The 15127-nt window shown below is 43.6% G+C and overlaps 1 pseudogene; it reads right to left on the bottom strand.

The window, feature by feature from the left end:
- Nucleotides 1–1685: 1685 nt before the first annotated feature.
- On the bottom strand, nucleotides 1686–1804 carry LOC140372181 (5S ribosomal RNA; annotated as a pseudogene).
- Nucleotides 1805–15127: the final 13323 nt, after the last annotated feature.

Genomic DNA, 15127 nt, shown 5'->3' on the forward strand with positions numbered 1-15127 from the left:
TGTTGCGCGTGGCTGACATCCCAATGTGTTTCTTGGATGCAGAGCACGTCCCACTTGGAATAGTGTAACGCACTCTGCATCCGCACTGGGCTCTGCCTGCGTTCCAAGAGGACAAGGAGAACGCCATTAAGGAGGTTTTGGAGGAGATTACTCATTGAGCTTTATTTAGACTTCTTTTTGGCGCCCGTCGCATCAGACTCCCTCTTTCTTTTTTTAACTTCACTGGTGGAGAAAAAAAGGAAGTCATCGTTGAACACCGTGTCCAGCTCAACCCGTGTCCAGCTCACCCCGTGGGGCAGAATTGCGTGTGGAGGACGGTGGGTTGGTGGGGTTTTTTGCTGATATTTTTGAAATGGTTGAAATGGAGGAGGCGGAGCCGCTCAGAGCAGCAGCGCTCTCTCCGTCTCCTGCCACCTGCTTCTTGCGTCTGGACACTTTCCTCTCGCTCTTCTCCACCTGTCCCCTCTTACCACAGTCATCACTGAGCTTAGGATCATCACACAGAGCTCGGGTGATGTCCCCCCCCTTTGGATGTAAGATGCGGGGCCTGTCCCGCACCCATCCTCCTCCCGCGCGCGTAATGCCCCTGGCTCCCGCAGTTGCGGCACAGAAAGTCAGGGCACTCCCTCAGAATATGGCCAGGCTGGAGACACCCCCTACACACCCGCACCTGCCTGTCGTGTATTACCCTGAAGTACTCATGGCCCGCCGTGGTGTCAAACCTGACAGAATACGGTAAGGACTGCACCGTGTCCGTGAACCTTACCCGTACAAACCTGGTGCCGTCCGCTACGTTCTTCACCGGCCACATTCTCCTCCTCACCTCGGAGACCGCAGAGACCCCCCAGGCGTAGAGCTTGGCCAGGATCTCCTCGTCCTCAATATAAGCCGGTAGCCCCATGAAGGACACGACCAGCTCATCCACCGAGATGTCACGGGCGTGAACCCTGACTCCTCCAATCCAGTACCCGTCCAAGAGCCGCTCCTTCACTTTGGTGGTACTGACGGTAACTTCATATTTGTCCTTGGAAATGAGTTTGCACGCTACTATGGAGCTGCACACCTCATGAGTCGCTTTGAGGAACGCAAGCGGCGTGATCTGTGCTCCCTCCGTTACATCCAACACTGCAGTGAGTTATTTCATAAATTTCCCCTTTCTTTTTCTCTTCTTATATTATTGGGAGAGCATGTTTTTTTTGTGCCGCGGTTCCTGAAACTGCTGGGCCATTTGACCGCGCCGCGGCTCTGCAGCCACGGCCTATATTATTAACAGATTCATTCACCAAACGTCGTCTTGCCTTCTCAATATCGTTTTGATCCAGTGCCTTTGTCGTGTCCGTCCCTGTGTCCGATGCCATTTTACCCATCCTTTGTTGAGCCATGCTCAGTAACAAAAACAAAAAATCCACCCCCAGTAATTATTATGGGAAACAAACTAAAAAACTGAAAAAAGTAAATAAAAATGATCAAAATAACGATTAAACAGCGAGAAAACACCCAACCCTCCGAGCTCCAAACCATGCAGCACACAACTGATTGCGCACGCCTGCACTGATTGCCAAGGGGGCGTGTTCAGGGTGGTATGGCCGTGAGCGAGATGTGCCAAGTCAAAACTCGTATAAATAGCTTTTTTTTTTTTTTTTTTGGACATTTTTTGTATTTTTACAGGTGAAAAAGTTGGAAAATGCTCACAGCGCCTGGTATTCCCTGGCAGTCTCCCACCCAAGTACTAACCAGGCCCAACCCTGCTTAGCTTCCGAGATCAGACGAGATTGAGCGTGCTCAGGGTGGTGGAGCGAAATACACCAAGTCAAAACTCGTATTAAAAGTTTATTTTTTTGTGATTTGATATTTTGTGTTTTTATTTTTCTTTATTACAGGTAAAACTGTTAGAAAGAGATTGTGCGTGCTCACGGTGGTTCGGAAGTTACAGAATCCGGGTTCCTGGGTTCGACTCCCGCTCCGACCTATTTTGTGTTGAAACTTTTTATAACATATAGATTGCACTAGGTTGTCTCGTCTGTTAATTCCCCCCCCTTGTCTCCTAACTACTACAAAAACGCAGTGTTGGGGTTAGGGGTTACCCAAAATTCAGGATCGGTGAAACAATTTTTTTGGGTTTCTAAAAAAATGAATGACGCTAAATGACTCGCCAGCGCTACCTACAATTTAAAAAAATCTTAAAAATATGAAGCTCACTCCAAAAAAAATGTAATGTGAGGACAATAGAAAAAGGTTCAGTTGTATCATCTGGACTCTGTTTCGAAAAAGCTAGACGTTTCGACTCTCATCCAAGAGTCATTGGAATTTAGGCCGGTAACTCAGATATTTATACTTTTTTGTGGTAAGTCCAGCCCATCAGGCGGGGCCTTCCTGCAGTAGAAAAAAAATGTTTGTTTCAGCAGAAACTTACCCTCTTTGTTTTCTAACAAGCTGGCCTTTTGTTTATGATCAGCCCTGATAGTATCCCGGCCTAAATTTGCTAATTGACAATGACTCTTGGATGAGAGTCGAAACGTCTAGCTTTTTCTAAACTGAGTCCAGATGAAACAACTGAACCTTTTTCTACAATGGAACACTCCTGGAGGAATGAGGGATTACACCAACATATTAATGTGAGGACATGTAAAAAATGATATTATGACCCCCCCTAAATCATACAGGAAGTCGGCCTTATTGGATCAAACACGGCGCTGACAAAAGTGCTCCTTGTACTTTTGGCATCTCTTCCAACAGTTTTCATTGAAAACACTTCAAATTTGGCCACAAGACTCAAAAACCAATGAGCAATGTACCGTTTTAAATTTGAAGCTGATATACTTTCAGGTATGCTCATCGCAACGATGTGCAAATGTAGTAGCTAGCTAATAAAATGGCTCTCGAGCGCCCTCTCCAAATTTAATTAAAAAAAGATCATAAAATACTTTTTTGTCGATTTATTTGTCGTAGACAACTGAAAAAATTGTGACCCGGCAGAATGTGAAAAAAAAACACCTGACTCTGGCACAGGTTTTTATAGTGGAAACAAATGTGACAGAGCAGCGTAAATGCCGGTACATGTCGGCCTCGGTGAAACTGAGATAAACAGTGTTTTACTTTTTTTCCCCCAAATTTGTGATTTTCGTTTTTTTTGCATTATATGAAAGTTGAAGTTATCAAACAGCCATTCGATGTATCAGATAACAGTATTTGCAGCATTAAAAGCATAAATAAAGCCGTTTAAAGTGTGGTGTTTTCGGCTGCTCTCTGGACGCGCTGAGGGGTGTGACCTCAATTCCCAATGAAATGTCCCTTGAAGTCAGCCAATGGGCTGGGCGGCCAGCCGCATGGCTACTTGATAAGCAGCAATACGCGCTGTGTAGCCGCTGTGTAGCATTAGTTGAATAATGGATCCTTCTGCTATCGCTTCTGAGCTTAACCACGGCTGTTACAGCTCCACGCTTTTGGATTATTTCTGCGAAAAGTCCGCTTTTCGAGATGACTCTCTAAATTCTGAATCTGAAGATGAGCTCACAGATGAAGAATGCGATTTCATCCAACTAGAAAACATCCCAAGTCTACAGCTGACCTTAGACGAGGACGAAGATGAGGAAGAAGTAAGTAGGTAAATTTTATTTCTATAGCACCTTTCACAGACAGAAGTCACAAAGTGCTTCACAAAACACAGAATAAAACAATAAAAACACAAAAAACTTACAGTGAACAAAACATATACAAGAATATACAGTAAAATCAGTCCGTAAAACAAGTGCATTTAAAAGGCTTGACTAAATAAAAAGGTTTTGACCCTTAAAAGCAGTAACTGAGTCCAGTGACCGTAGGGAGAGCGGAAGATCGTTCCAGAGTCTGGAACAGCCTGGAAGGATCTGTCTCCTCTGGTCCGAAAACAGGTGCGAGGAACCAACAACAGTTCCTGGTCCGGGGACCTTAGTGAGCGAGAGGGAGTGTACGGTTTAATCAGGTCGCTGATGTACAGAGGGACCTGACCATTTAAAGCGGCCGGTCACGCTGAAGAGCTGGAATAACGGACGCTATTGCCACGGTTATATTTGCAGGGGAAAAAGAAGAGATAGAAAAAATCCGTAACTTTGACTGCAAATGTTACGGACAAAGAAAAGAAAATTCTCTGCTCTCAAGAGAATCGTGTAGCAACGGACTAACTCCGGAACTGATGTACAAGCTACGGAGCAATTCTTTAGCAGCAGAAAGACAGTGGCAAGATATGAGGATTACCCAACATATAGAAGGAAACAGACGTTCTGTCGTCACTTCTGAGCTGACGACATCAACCAAAAAGCCCCAGACGAAGAGGAAGGCTGCCCGGACAAGCTATTTCATAGGAGGCACGGAAGTCTGCAGTAATACATTCCTGTTCCTCATGGCGTAAGTACTGCTTGTGTAACATACGACCCATGTTATGTTGAAAGTGCCTGTTCTGCTAGTGTTTGTGCTTTTGCTACGGGCATCTGTGTTTGTGCTTTTACAAGCCGTGTTATCTCAAGTGAGCTAGCTAGCCCCGCTAGCCGAGGGCAGATGTCCCATCATATCTCCGCGTTTTGCATCTTAAATACAACGTAAACGTCACAATGTGAACTGTTATCTGTGAAGCGTGTAATTCCCATATTACTGTCAACCCTAATCCTTTTTTCCCCCTTTTCAGAATTGGCAAAGACACATAAGACTGACATAATTAAACACTATGACGAAAATGGAGCAACACCACGGTTGAGGAAGAAGCGTGCACAGCCACTGCCACATTCACGCAGGTTCATCAGCCATGAAGTGATTCACACCGTTGTAGAGTTTATCCAAAACTATGCAGAAGTCCATTCCATAATGCTACCTGGTCGACATCCTGGCCATAAGGACTGGCATGTGAAGTTGCTCCCAACCCATGTGACTAAGGCCTCAGTTTGGCATCTCTATGTGAAATCTGCTGATATGCAGTGCAAATGTCCCCGATGAAAGAAAATCTGAAGTGGTCCAGAAGCAAGTGCATCATCTTGCCCTTGTGCAAAATGAAAGGACTTTTTACAACTCTTTGATTGCTGCTGCAGACAGACAACTGAATCTAATGTGCCTCACCGTAAGCAAGCAAAGACATCAGGATGCATTACAGCTTCCACAGCAGGTACTAATAATTATAGAGACATGTTTCTTCTGTTCTCATTTTTTTTACGTTGTCGCCCACAGCTTGTTGGAACAGTGGATAGCAAAGTGTTTGTCAAGAACTTGGACTGGCAGAAGCATCTGAGTCCCTTCTTCAGACGGCTTCCAGAGATCAAGAGTTATCAGCACTTCAGGTATTTATATTGAAACTCTCACATTGTTTAAAAAAAAAAAAAAATGTTAATGAGTGTTTTATGTGAAATAGTTAGCCATTTCTTAAATGTCCTGTTATTTGTTTACAGCTTTGATGCCAAGAGACCAGGTGTGGTGCTTGCGAAAAGTCAGAATTTCAGCTACTACGCAACTCAGCTGTTCTGCCTCTGGTTGACAATCTCCATGTCCTGGTCTGAACATTGACAGGCACTTATCTGCATGAAAAAATCAGGCCTTTCTGTGCTGACGAGGCAAAAGACATCACATGCCCAGCGCCAAGAGTCACAGCACAGAAGAGTGCACAGACGAAGAAGAGGATGAGGATGGGGTGCACAGTGGCAAAGGCGGTTAGCGCTCTTGCCTCCCAAGGAGATCATGGGTTCGATTCCTGGACCAGACCAACATCACATGATCTCTCTGGGTGGAGTCTGCATGTTCTCCCCGTCTTACCGTGGGTTCTCTCCGGGTTCTCGGGCTCCTCCCACCGTCCAAAGACATGTATGTGTGAGGCAAATTGGCAACTCTAAATTGGCCCAATGGACAGGTGTTGAAAATTAGCATATTCTGATACATACACTTAAAACATTGCATCTGGTTCGTCCATAAATAAATAAAATGTGATCTCTGATGTAATTGGACTCTGGTGGTGTACATATCATATCTATTATCTCATATCTCATATATTCAAAGCCATGGACCCGTTGCAGTTCGTATACCTGGCCCTGGCATCTGTTTATAAGAGTTCTTCTATTAAGAGTGTTTTTTAAACTTCCTATAAGTTACTGTCCTTTCCCCCTGTATCTACTGCGTTGTAACATTAAAGGCTATTTTATCTTATCTTTTGTTGTTTGTGTTGAATCATTCAGTGCACCATTGTTGGTGAATCACCTGTGAATTATGTTTATCGACAAATGCAATGAACCCTATTCTCATTCTGATTCTTTGATTCTATTCAGGGCCTTTTGTAATCCAAGTATTTCCATTTTAATACAGTAACTTCTAATTCTGATTCAAGTCCAGTTACCATCAATAACAACACTCCTCTTGAGTCTTGAGTGACAGCTGTAGGGGGAAGGTGGTGTCAGTGTGACAGGGGGAGGGCTTATCTCAATGAGATGCAAATGAGCCCCGCCCCCTGTGACTCTGGGCTCACTCCGGTGAGAATCTTTAGAGGCCGTTTTCTCAGTGAAAGGTTTTGAGAGCTGTTTACATTCAAATGACCACAATTTACTCAAATATGATCAGATCTACATGAGTGAGACATCATTGGAAAGCTTTGAATTCACACGTTCAGAATCTGTGAATAACTCAAAATGTCTCCGGGTAGACATGTAACTAGCCACAGTCAGACACAAATTGCAACTGTTGCCATGCCCACAGTTCAAAATGTGAGTGTGGCAAGCTCCTTAACACAAAATGCCAGTTTTTAAGTGTTAAAACTTGAGTTTCTCTGGCATGAGAAACCGATATTAATATACGTTTTGTACAAAATGATGAGCTGAACGCAATGATGTATAACATATAAAGCTAATATTTACATGGGGGCACGAAGTCACGAACGCTGATGTGTGTGACCTGGTTGCCTAAATAGTGTAGCTGCAGGGAGGGGCGTGGAAGGGGTGTGGTCCTGCTCCCGAACTTAAGATAATAAACTTATCTTAATTTCTTGCCATTTTAAACAAAAAAGCCAATGACGGCATACCTCTAGCTGCAAGCATGTTACCATGGCAACATGACAAACACTGCCATAGACCTGGTTTACAGGTATTTTGAATGGGATTAAAACATTTACTTTGACATGGACAGATTACATTTGGCACAGACATCCTTTACTAGCAAGGACCATAACCCCAACTAAGATGTAAAGTGTTTATTGGCATACAAGAAACATGAACAATGCAAGTCTAAAGAAATTGATGCCGTTTTGGGGCTTCAGGCGATGAGGGCAGTAGACTCCCAGGCCTCGATACCCCCATCTAGGACATAAATTAGAATAATAATTAGAAGAGGGTGAGAGGGAGGGGTACAAAGTCACAAACACTAATGTGTGTGACCTGGATGCCTACATAGTGTAGCCGCAGGAAGGGGCGTGATATGGGTGTGGTCCTGCTCCCGAACTTAAGATAATACACTTATCTTGCCATTCTAAACAAAAAAGCCAATGACATTTTGAATAGGATGAAAACATTTTCTCATTAAAAGTTCAAATTTGGCACACTTATTCTCCACATCACTCTGACATAAAAGCCAGGGTTCTCGAGGGAGGGGTGATTGTGTAGACAGGGGGACAGGAGGGTCCTGGCTGAACTCACATCTATGCTGGACCATGAGTGTCGCCCCCTGCAGGACACTCAGTCCCCTGCAGGACACTCTGTCCCCTGCAGGACACTCTGTCCTTTTTATTGAGTATAGAGGTTTTTATTAGAGTTTTTCTACAAGAGTGTTTTTTATAAGTTATCTGTTTTTTATTATTATACTTCTGTGCCTACTTTTTGTTGCAACAGTGGAATTTCCCCATTGTGGGACAGATAAAGGTTATCTTATCTTAAGGGGGGCATATATTATAATGTTGTATAAACGACATTGTTTTGAATTATGTATTTGTGTAATACTCTGAGTGATTGTGATTGTGTCTGGAGTTTATGTCATGCAGCAAAGACAAATTTCCTCTCTGGGACAATACATTTTACATAACCTTACCTTATATCTATGGACCCCAAAGGTGGGGCGCCACATAGGGATGTCCCGAACCGATCACGTGATCAGAAATACATTTTACTCTTACCGGTTTGATCAGCGCTATACATTTCAAGCTTATTATTAGACATGAACACCCCAGTAGAAGTCTCTCACCTCCGTATAATGCAGAAATGGATCACAACATTTTACTGCCGTTAAGCCCACACTTTATTTAGGAAAAAATGCTCAGTAACTGGGGCATCAACAAGCAACGGGTCCATGTAATTTTGCGCGACAACGCTGCTGAAGACAGCCATGGGAGAGACGGGGGTGCGGAGTGTGGGCTGTGTCGCGCATTTTTGCCACATTTGCCCAACGCGGCGAGATGGACACCCTGGTTACCACGAGGAAGATTGTAGGTCACTTCAAACACTCGCCCCCGGCTTACTCTCGACTCGACGACATTCAGACGATTTTCATCAAGAAAAACATAAATTGTATTATTTAATCCAGAAGAGAATTAAGAGTGCAGTTCTGAAAAGCACATTATGGCCTTATTTTATGACACTGTTGCGCTTTAACTTAATACGCACATTGTTTATTTGTTTACATGGCTGCTGGGTATTTTAAGTTGAGCTGCTATTTTTATTTAATTATAATTTTGCACTATTATTTCTTATTCTAGCTACCTCAAAGAAAGGTGCACTGTTAAAGTGTTGAAATATAAAAAAAAACTATTTGGGACAACCTGTCTGTGTTGCATTTTTTTATGTGTTACTGAAGTATCGGATCACGACTCCGTATCGGCAGATACTCAAAATCAGATGACTCGGAATCGGATCGGATCGGGGCCTAAAAAACCTGATCGGTACATCCCTAGCGCCACATATACAGTGTATATATGTATAATATACACATACACAGTGTATATGTGTATATTATACACATAAATAAGTCTAAACATAATGAAAATAGGGCAAGTGTGAGAAGATGGCACTTCTTCCATGCAGTGTAGCTTAAACATCCCAAGGTCCACCAGTGATACACCACACAGCCAGTCGCCTCTCACGATCTGGACATTCTGATGATGTGACCTGGAAACATGTCAACACTCACGGGACTATCTGACGTGACATTTTGCTCTCTTTACATGATCGTGATTTGTTCATTAAAGCTAGAGTTACATGACATTTTTCCTTCAGATTATAAAGTCAGAATCAGAAAGGGTTTATTGCTTGTCAAACAGAATTCACAAACATAGGAACTTTTTTCTGTGATTGGGTGCAACATAAAACAATGACGTGAGGACGGACTCCATGAAGTACGTCCTCTGCCGGTGATTTATAATATATTTTATTTTCCTTGATGAAAATGTGAGTACAATAAAGAAAAAGTATGTTTGTTGCTGTGTGCTCATGTAAAAGAATGTCAGTCCTGCAGTTGCTAACGGCAACCAGATTTATATGTCGTCCCTGTGGCTGCTCCTCCACAAAGACAACAGGGACATAGCTCACGTTTGTCTAACTGTGGAGGAAAAGAGCAGAAAACATCTAAATCAGGAGGAGAGAGAAAGGGCTCAGGACATTGTGAGAAGGAGGGGGAGTGGAACAAAGCCGACCTAATACTCCGCTTTAGCCCCCTTTTACACCCCTTTACCCCCCTCTACCCCCCTCTACCCCCCTCTACCCCCCTGCCAGCCAGCATGTCCCAAAGCTGGATCAGGGCAGATATTTGTGATCACATGTCCAGGAATTTTTCTAAGAAGCAACTGAACTTTGAAAACACCTCTTTTGTGTAATATGCTTATATATATATATATATATATATATATATATATATATATATATATATATATATATATATATATATATATATTTTATTTGGTATTTTATAAAACCTAAATTGTACCTAAGTTATACTTTTTAATCATGAAGCCGATCTCAGCAATTCACCAAAAGGTGGTTAAGAGTAAACAGGAAATACATGGAGAGATTCCGCAGGTCTTTCTTTCCTGCTGCTGTCGAGACTTTACAACAAACACTGTTAGTCCTGAACATGATTATGTGAAATACTGAGACATAATGTCAATCATCCTGGTGCAATATTCTCTGTCCATGTAACAGCTGTAAACAAGAGTGTTACTATTGTTATTATTATATAAGAGTTTTTCCACAATAGTGTTTTTATAACTTATCTGTTCTTTATTATTTACTTCTGTACCTACTCTCTGTGTTGCAACACTGGAATTTCCCCATTGTGGGGTTATCTTATCTTATCTTGATCATTGGTGAGTTTTATTTTTGATGGCCTTTTTTCCTGTCGCCAAAAGTATATTCAAAGGTATCCATGTATTGTGTCCATGGCAGGAGTTTTCAGGCAGATAAGATAAGATAAGATATTCCTTTATTGTCCCACATGGGGAAATTTAATTGGTGCGACGCAGGTAGATACAGAGGTAGATACAGAAGAACTGATCACTCATAGGAAGTGTGAAATGTACATAGTTCTAAAATTGAGAGGGATGGCAATGTCAAAAACTGTCTACAGTGCATTGCGAATTTCAGTCTTATATTTTTGACCAACAGGACTGTCCTAAAACACTTGGTTTGCCTCCTTTGAAACACGTGGGTTGCCTCCTGGCTCACCGTCGAGCGCCCGCCCCAGGCCTGGCTGCAGGGTGGGGCCCTGGTGACGTAAAAAAGGGATAAAGGAAATTATATTCTTTATTCATTAGTTGCTAATCATTGCTTTATGATGGTAAAGGCTCACCTAAAGTAAAATCACACCATATATTAAATATTTTGAATATTTTATTGGGTCTCTATACATTATTTAGATGACCTACCAATAAAATGCCAACAATTATGTTTTATTATTCTCGCCTAATATTTGACTGCAATGGTCAGAATCAGAATCATAATCAGAAGGGGTTTATAGCCATTGTCAATCAACAGAATTCACAAAGATGCGAACTTGCTGTGGCGATTCGGTGCAGACCCATTGTATCCACCGCCACAGCTAGTTCGTACGCTGAACAATGAAGAACAATGAACAATGAATAAGTGACTACTACTATGGGATAAAAATAACAATAAGCTATAAGATAAAAAAACGAATAAAAAATAGGCTTAATATGTACACACATTTACAGTTGAGTTTACATGTAGTGCAGAAAGTGACCAGTGAGTGATTAAATGATGGTTAAATTGACAGTGTTTAGAAGTGTTCATGAGTCCAAAGGCAGTGGGATAGAAACTCTTGTGGGGGTGGTTCTGGTCCGGGTGCACAGAGGTGGCCACAGTGGGGGAGGGGGTGTCAAATCTAGAAAAGAAGGTGCAGAGTTGCTGGGCCAGTTTTCTGTTGTCTGCGGAAGGGGGGCCTCTGGGTTTGTGATTGATGAGAAGCCGGAGCTCACTCCACACAGAGGCGGGGCCACTCCACACAGAGGCGGGGCCACTCCACACAGAGGCGGGGCCACTCCACACAGAGGCGGGGCCCCTCCACACAGAGGCGGGGTTGTTGTTTGAGAAATGCTGCTTCAGACGCGTATTCTACTGGGATCTAGCTCTCGACACCTCCTGCTTAATCTGTACTTTGCATCTTTGTAACGCTCTCTAGCTCCGGCCCTGTGCGCTGCCTCCTTCTGCCGCCTCAACTGCCTCAGTTTGGGTGTGAACCAGGGTTTGTCATTGTTGTCAATTTGGTGTGTGTTGGTCTAATGCTGTCCTCACAGAATCGAATGTATGATGTCACAGTGTCCGTGTACTCGTCCAAACTATCTGTGAAAACCTCCCAGTCTGTAACGTCCTAAAGTACAAGAACATATAGTGTCTGCTTTATGACATCATAAGCAGACACCCAACTGGAGAAATCTCAAGGCCTCAGAGAGGAGCTGGAGAAGGTCTGGAGCGTGAAGGTGTCAGTGGTGCCCGTAGTGACCGGAGCACTTGGGGCAGTGCCCCCCAAACTGGAGGAATGGCCCCCAAACTGGAGGAATGGCCCCCAAACTGGAGGAATGACCCCGAAACTGAAGGAATGACCCCCAAACTGGAGGAATGGCCCCCAAACTGGAGGAATGGCCCCCAAACTGGAGGAATGACCCCCAAACTGGAGGAAGGGCCCCCAAACTGGAGGAATGACTTGAGCAGATCCAGGAAAAACATCAGACATGTCAGTCCAGAAAGTGCAGCGCAGGAACAACAAAGATACTGAAGAACCCTCAAGCTCCCAGGGGCCTCTGGTAGAGTGGTAGAGGACCTGAGCTTGAGAAATAGAGACCACCCGCAGAGCGTGAGAAAGAGTTTTATTTTATTTATATATATATATATATATATATATATATATATACACACACACTCTACTAACTTCTGGCTTGTACTGGACAAATCCAATTCCGGACAATGCCAGAAAACCAAAATAGGCCCCCACAAATGTCCGGTGTGTGAACCTTGGCCCAGTGCTCGTAAACACTCTCTCTCTCTCTGTTCTCTATTATGTAACTCGCCTTTTGTGCTGGGACATTGGTGCAAAACTCAGCTGAGCTGCTGCTGTTGCTGTTTTCATCTCGTTTTGGACAAAAGAGTGTTGTAAATGTAAAGCACTCAACATTCACATTGTATAAAGAATCTTTACATTTTTGATGAGCAGATTATATTTTGTACCAAGTTCTCCTCTTCAGGTTTAGACAATAATGTCCGCTTTGTTAAACCTCACGTGAATGAACCATCCACGTTTCTGTTGCATTCTTGATTTCAATCCTATTTCGTGGTCATTTTCTATGTAAGCAGATTCAGTGTTTATCAAAAAAATGTGGTATTCTTTTGACAATTTTAAGCATCCAAGCTGGGTAGAGTGGGCAAAAGTTTAATAATAAGTATAGTGTCTAAACTTGTTCACTGTATGGCTGGTACTGACCAGGTGATGAGCGGTGCCTGGTTTCCTCCAGAAAGAGAGGAGTTCCATCTATGTTTCATCAGACCAGATCATTTTGTTTCTCCGGTTCTGAGAGTCCTTAAGGGGCTTTTACTGAGGAGTGGCCTCCCTCTGGACACTCCACTCTACAGCCCTGATTGGTGGAGCGCTGCAGAGATGGTTGCTCTTCTCTCCATGCTACATGCTGGAGGTCTGTCAGAGTGACCATCAAGGCCTTCGCCCCCCATTACTCGGTTCTGCCAGTTCTAGCAAGAGTCTTTGTGGTTCCAAACATGCTTTTTTTTCTTTTCTTGTTTTTAATAAATTTGTAAAGAATTCAAACAACCTTCTTTCACACTGTCATTATGGGTTTTGTTTGTAAAAATATAAAACATATAATTAATTTAGGAATAAGGCTGTAACATAACAAACTGTGGAAAAATGAAATACTTTCTGGATGCAATGTAATCACACTTTTATGGGTATTATTTTTTTGGGGGGCAATAAAGTTTTGTTAGAATGTTCTAGTCAGACCTTAAAATGATCATCCAGACTGAGCACACATAAATATCATCGCTAAATAGCAGATGATGGTGGTTTATGTGAAGCGCAGACAGAGTGCTGCCCGGTGGTGGAGTGGTTAAGGCACAGCACACGTATGCCGGGCTCCAGGTGCAGCCGGCTGCAGTGTCGTGAGTTTGATTCCTAATTCTGACTATTTACTCCATGTCCTCCCTTCTCTCTCGTCGCCAATCTCACACTATCTTCCTGTCAATAAAGCCTACAGGCACATGTTATTATAACCCACATGGTTCAGTCTCTGGACTGAACCATGTGGGTTATAATAGCATGTGTCAGGGGCTGGACACTGGACTGAACCATGTGGGTTATAATAGCATGTGTCAGGGGCTGGACACTGGACTGAATCATGTGGGTTATAATAGCATGTGTCAGGGGCTGGACACTGGACTGAACCATGTGGGTTATAATTGCATGTGTCAGGGGCTGGACACTGGACTGAACCATGTGGGTTATAATAGCATGTGTCAGGGGCTGGACACTGGACTGAACCATGTGGGTTATAATAACATGTGTCAGGGGCTGGACACTGGACTGAACCATGTGGGTTATAATAACATGTGTCAGGGGCTGGACACTGGACTGAACCCTGTGGGTTATAATAACATGTGTCAGGGGCTGGACACTGGACTGAACCATGTGGGTTATAATAACATGTGTCAGGGGCTGGACACTGGACTGAACCATGTGGGTTATAATAACATGTGTCAGGGGCTGGACACTGGACTGAACCATGTGGGTTATAATAGCATGTGTCAGAGGCTGGACACTGGACTGAACCATGTGGGTTATAATAACATGTGTCAGGGGCTCGACACTGGACTGAATCATGTGGGTTATAATAGCATGTGTCAGGGGCTGGACACTGGACTGAACCATGTGGGTTATAATAACATGTGTCAGGGGCTGGACACTGGACTGAACCATGTGGGTTATAATAACATGTGTCAGGGGCTGGACACTGGACTGAACCATGTGGGTTATAATAACATGTGTCAGGGGCTGGACACTGGACTGAACCATGTGGGTTATAATAACATGTGTCAGGGGCTGGACACTGGACTGAACCATGTGGGTTATAATAGCATGTGTCAGGGGCTGGACACTGGACTGAACCATGTGGGTTATAATAGCATGTGTCAGGGGCTGGACACTGGACTGAACCATGTGGGTTATAATAACATGTGTCAGGGGCTGGACACTGGACTGAACCATGTGGGTTATAATAGCATGTGTCAGGGGCTGGACACTGGACTGAATCATGTGGGTTATAATAGCATGTGTCAGGGGCTGGACACTGGACTGAACCATGTGGGTTATAATAACATGTGTCAGGGGCTGGACACTGGACTGAACCATGTGGGTTATAATAACATGTGTCAGGGGCTGGACACTGGACTGAACCATGTGGGTTATAATAACATGTGTCAGGGGCTGGACACTGGACTGAACCATGTGGGTTATAATAACATGTGTCAGGGGCTGGACACTGGACTGAACCATGTGGGTTATAATAGCATGTGTCAGGGGCTGGACACTGGACTGAACCATGTGGGTTATAATAACATGTGTCAGGGGCTGGACACTGGACTGAACCATGTGGGTTATAATAGCATGTGTCAGGGGCTGGACACTG

Source organism: Eucyclogobius newberryi, unplaced genomic scaffold (assembly GCF_026437365.1).
Source record: "Eucyclogobius newberryi isolate DKJ021-1_F unplaced genomic scaffold, fEucNew1.0.hap1 SCAF_22, whole genome shotgun sequence".
Taxonomy (NCBI): domain Eukaryota; kingdom Metazoa; phylum Chordata; class Actinopteri; order Gobiiformes; family Gobiidae; genus Eucyclogobius; species Eucyclogobius newberryi.